Below are 5,610 nucleotides of genomic sequence, written 5' to 3'. Positions count from 1 at the left end.
CTAGGAAGAGATTGATTTCAACAATGTTAATTTCCATCCAAACATTCTCAAAGTCAATTCAAAATTTTACCAACAACACACATCTCTCGATCATGCAAGTAACTCAAAGTTTAAGAGGCAACAAAAGAGTAATGCAAGTAATTCGATCAGACCCAATTCTCCGCTAGAAGTGAATTCCCTAATGTGATCGCCTTTATAATCAATATCACCATTTTTCACACTTTGTGTGCTTAAGATTTTCGACAGTTGAGCCATAATTCATGAAATAAAAACCATTTGGATGTAATCCAAAGTCTTTTCACGTGGTTTCCCATGCTCATAGTTAGACTAGCGGAGCAGAGACTCAGAGCTATCACATTTCAGAACAGGCCAGATGTTTCAGAGCTGGCGATTTTGAATTTTGAAGTTGGCAATTCGTCCAACATTTTCACAGATAAGATACGATCGTAGGCAATCACAATGACAACACTCCTTCTAGCATCTACCGGACAAATCACGTTTTACTAACTTACAAACATGTTGCAACAAAATTCAAATCCTTTGCACAATCAAGAAACATATATCAAGAGTAAAACAAGAATAACCACCATTCATTCACAAACCCGAAATTCGCATCGAAAACCATCTACTCTTCCACAAATTCATAAAAAACTCGCAAGATTCGAGACTAAAAACTAAGCATAGAAAGATTAATCTCGCCCAATTGAAAGCATAAGCACAATAAAACACCCCCCACACTTAAAGCATGCCATGTCCTCAGGGCACAAAAGAAATAAGAAGAGTTGAGAAAACGTCCCTGATTATCGGCATGGTAAAACTGAAGCATCGTGAGAGGTGGTGAAGAGGGAAATTCACGGTCTATGGCAGAGTGGAGAGTGCCACGCTGAATCGGTCAGTGCTGACAGAGCAGCGCGGAGAAGGGCAGCGCGGAGAAGTGCAGCGGGGAGAAATGCAGCGCGGACGGCTGAATGAGAATTGCAGCGCTGAAAACAAGACATGCTCACCAAGCATCAAAGTATCCGCAAACCAACCGAAACTTAGGAAAGACACAAAACAACAACAGAAAACAAAGAAAACACACGAAAAACAAAAACTAAAAACAAACCAACGGTGGGTTGCCTCCCACCAAGCGCTAGAGTTAGAGTCTCCAGCCCGACTTCAGATCTGACCCTTAGTGAGGATCGTGCAGAGTGTGAGACTCCACCACCATGGACGAGCTCTGGTGCTCGTAATATTGTAACACCCCGTACTTTTCCCTATGTTGAGAAATAGTGTCTTAACACTAATGAGAGTACTGAGATGTTGAAATACGAGACTTTTTTTTTATGAGCAGATAAGACAGATTGTCTTTAAATAGAGTTATGAGGGAATAAACCAATGATAGAGTTAGAGTGAAGAGATTCGAGAAATGAGTTGAGATAGAGATGCTGATTGATTTGAGCTGAGATTTTATTTTATTTCCAACTACCGGGAATAGAGTTACCGGATACCGAGTTATCAGAGATTGACTGACCTATTAAGAAAATAGGAATAATGAGTTTGACATAGAGTCGAGGAAGAAAGAGTGAGAACCTTGATGAAAAGAGTCGGTCAGAGAGACGTCTAGTTTGTTTGTGTTTGCCGACTGCTTTGATGTGATGATATGTGAATTTACGTGACTGATTGATTATGCGATTTCTGTGACGTGTGTCATTATGACCAAGTTATTATGATTTTTATTTGAGACCTTAGCACTTGGAATTTTGATTAAGTTTCCAAAGCAAGTGCGGTTTATTTTTACCAAGAAATCGAATGATGCCGGTTTATGGAAATGTTTTTCCAAGCATAATTTTTTTTTTGTTATTTTTCCTACGAAGAGGAATATTATAATTGAGAGAGTGCACAAGTATTAGTGCTATAATTATTTTATTTGATCACATAAATAATTATGCTATGGTATTTTATTAATGAGTAATATTTCCATAAATTTTGTGATTATTATTTAATCACCCTTCTCACACTATTATTTAATTTCCCAAGCATGTGCCTAAATACCACAAATTGTCAAGTGAGAGTGTAGAGATTGAGAGTGTAGAGATTAGAGAGAGAGACTAAGGCATTAATTGCCAAATATTTGATAAGATTCACAAATCTTTAAAAGATTAGCCAAATCCTCACAAATCTTGCAAGCCAATTCTCTCTCTTCTCCACCCCATTTTCGGTCATCTCTCTCTCCCCTTCATCTCTCATTTCCTCCATTGTCAACCATTGGAGAGACCTTCGGAGCTTCCAAAAATTATACAAAACACATCAATCCACTCCAAAATCTTGCCTAAACACCTTCAATCTCCTTGGATTCAAGAAGATCATTGAAGATTGGCTTCAAGGCTAGAGAGAGAAAGTTTGATTGTTGGTGTAAAGTTTGGGTAAGTGATGTATAAATTCATAGATATGACTTGTATGAGATTGTATGTGAGTATTCTTGAGAGATTGAAGCAAGAAATCACCCCTCCCTTGTTTTTGAAATTTTCGATCAAATGGGTCTTCAACCCTTCAAAAAATTTTCTTCTTCTTTCCTTGAATTGGGGTGAGAAAAGTGATCTATGTGATGTTTGGTGATGATTGATGTGTGTTTTGAAAAGCTATGCTTTGAGATGTAAAAATCGGATGAGTTTAGTTTACCCCAATTTGGGAATTTTTGAGTTGATGATTAAAGTGATAAATTGATGATGAAGATGAGTCCATGAGATGTATATGATGATGATTGATGGAGTAAATTGAGTATATGATGTCAATTGATGATTTTGATATGAGTTAGTTTAATAAAATTAGGGATATGTGAATCTATGCTCTAACTTGTTAATTGATGGATTATATGTGAGATAAATGGGTTAAAATTGATAGATCTATGATTGGATTAAAGATTCATGTGTGGTTATAAATTTCAAAGAGTTTAGTTTAATAAAAATTAGGACTTTCGTGTCTATGTGTCTATTAAGTGATTTAGAGTATGTTTTTGAGCATGATAGTAGTGTCTTTTTATCTTTGATTAAGTCTATTATTGGCTAAGTGAATTTTTGACTTGAGTTAGTTTATGTGAGTTTTTGAGTTATGTGATGTAAGAGGTCATACATGAGTGTTTGAGTAATTTTGAGCATGAGAATGAAAAGAGAATTGAATTGAGGCGTTCGTTGAAACGTTTCCCTTGAGATTTGAGTTAAAATGTAAAAGAGGAGAGTTAATTTGAGTATGATGAGTTTTATAATGTGTTTGAATCTTTGTGAGTGTTATATGTGTTTAAAATGAGCTTTGATTGGTTTTCTTTGAAGGAATGTTGAGTTGAGCATTTAAGAGTTTGAGATGAGATTTTGGTGATTTTCGTAGGCCTACTGACCTACTGTGATCGACGGTTTGTCGATGTCAAATAGCTTTTAAACTTTTATATAAAGTCTCTACATGAGTCTTGAGCATACCGGTAAAATTTCAAGTCATTTGGACTTCGTTTACTATTTTTATAAAATACAAAAGCTAAACTGCACATTACCACCGAGAATTTCAGAGAACAGAGGAAAGAGTCATTCATTTGAGTAGCTTCCTGTGTGATCTAGCTTTTAAAATTTTTGTGGTATTAACCTTATTGTATTATCTAGATATCCACTAAATTTGAGCCCAGTTTGACATCATTTACTATTTTTCAAAAATCAAAGTTTTCGATTGCTCAAAACTGCCGAATATGGTAGATCGTGGTACAAACGACATAACTCCCAAACCACTTGGAGTTTTCGACTCTACGTTTTTTTATATGAAACTAGACTCGAAGACCTTTCTTTTGGTATGAGTCTCGAGTCCAGGAGATGTCGGAGTCAGAACAGGTTAATTTTTGACGTTGAGTCAGTGTATAAACAAAGCATGTTTTGATGATGTTTGATTGTATTTTCTTATGTGCCTTACGTGTTTGTGTTGCCTATGTGTTTGAGTGAAAATTAGACGAGTCTTATATGAGAGATAAATCGAGACTTAGAACCATGATTTTCTTGAAACCTATCCTTGAGCTTAAGGATTTGAGATGAGTGGAGAGTCTATATAGAGTTGAATAAGGAGATAGAATATGAGATAGAGCAAGAGTTAAGGCATGAGATTTGTCAATGAGTTTCTAATCGAGATTCATTTTATGACATGAACCTTCGATGATGATGATGATCCCTGAAGACACGAGCCGAGCAAGGAAGTAAGTAACTCCACTTTGACGGGAGATTTTGAGTAAGGTCTTCAGGTGAGCAATATTTTGAGTATATATTTATCATATGAGCTTTCTAAAATGATTTGATGATGTTATGAGATTAACAAATGTTTTGAGATAAATGATGTTTGAGAACTGTTTGACTTGCCAATTTTTTATGTTGAGCTTGTATGTTACCCTCTACTGATGAGATGAGACGAATTCGGTCCTGCCACAAGCGAGATTTTGTGCACAGAGGTGACTGTGAGCCGTCTTCGGGTCGGCCGGTCACGGTACTTGAGAGGGAGGCCTACTTCTCAGTACCTTAATTATAATGATGAGTTGTAGATGCGGTACATACATGTCGATTACTTTGTCTGCAGACATTTATTTATGATGTTGATTATGAAAACTGCATGCACAGATTCAATTATGCTAACTTATTTCTGTGTATTGCTGAGATGTGGCAAGCTTCAAACTTATAGCTCTAAGAGCACCTTTCTTGTTTTTCGGCGTTTGCCCACTGAGTATTATGTACTCACGCCCTGCATGTATTTCTAAATGTGCAGGCTAAGCGGGGAGCGAGATTGGTCTGGTGCTGGTGGGGAACCGTTTCAATCGATGTGATCATATTTAATATTGCCGTTATGATTGATAGAGTCTTGATGATTAAAAATACTTCGTTTCCTTTCGAATCAAGTAATATACTCACGGTTATGTGTCTTCATACATATAATCGGTTCGCCTTTTGCTGCGATACTCTGCATATTATGCTTCCTTATGAAAAATGAGCTATACCCATTTTGTTTTTGTTCGTGAAATTCCTGATAATTAAAAAGTTATAACTACCATGACGATTTTACCCTTGGGTTCATTTATGATGATTTCCCTTGGCATGCTTTGATGCGAGCTTCCGCTTGATGTTCGACCTGTTCTTCTTATCTTTTATTCTTTTAAAAATAGTCGTATCGATACTCGTACCCCGCTATTACTAGCGTCGGGAATCGGGCTGCGACAAATATGGCTTCACTCGGTGGCCGTTCACTCTGAAGCTCTCATTCGTGTTTTCATTGAATAGTTCAACGGCACCATGCTCGAACACCTCATTGAGTAAAAATGGACCGCTCCACCTAGATTTCAGCTTACCCGGGAATAACTTCAGTCGAGAATTGAACAAAAGCACCTTCATTCCAGGGCAAAGCTTCTTGTGACAAATGCGGCGGTCATGTAGTCGCTTCACTTTATCCTTGTAGATTCTTACATTCTCGTACGCCTCGTTGCGTAGCTCATCTAACTCCTCCATTTGCAGCGTGCGCTGCTTCACAGCAGAGTCCAAGTCATAGCTGGCAGCCTTGATCGCCCAATAAGCCTTGTGCTCAATCTCCACCGGCAGATGGCAGGCCTTGCCATAG

The 5,610-nt window shown here is 37.5% G+C and overlaps 1 long non-coding RNA gene across 1 annotated transcript; it reads left to right on the top strand.

The window, feature by feature from the left end:
• The first annotated feature begins 990 nt into the window (after window positions 1-990).
• LOC131006585 (uncharacterized) lies at window positions 991-5,060 on the top strand. Its single transcript, XR_009095616.1, has 2 exons — window positions 991-2,405; window positions 4,189-5,060. It is a non-coding gene; the product is annotated as an uncharacterized LOC131006585 (long non-coding RNA).
• The last annotated feature ends 550 nt before the right edge of the window (window positions 5,061-5,610 follow it).

Source organism: Salvia miltiorrhiza, chromosome 1 (assembly GCF_028751815.1).
Source record: "Salvia miltiorrhiza cultivar Shanhuang (shh) chromosome 1, IMPLAD_Smil_shh, whole genome shotgun sequence".
NCBI classification, from domain to species: Eukaryota; Viridiplantae; Streptophyta; class Magnoliopsida; order Lamiales; family Lamiaceae; genus Salvia; species Salvia miltiorrhiza.
Note: the sequence above shows the minus strand (reverse complement) of the source record. Positions and strands in the feature narration are given on the sequence as shown.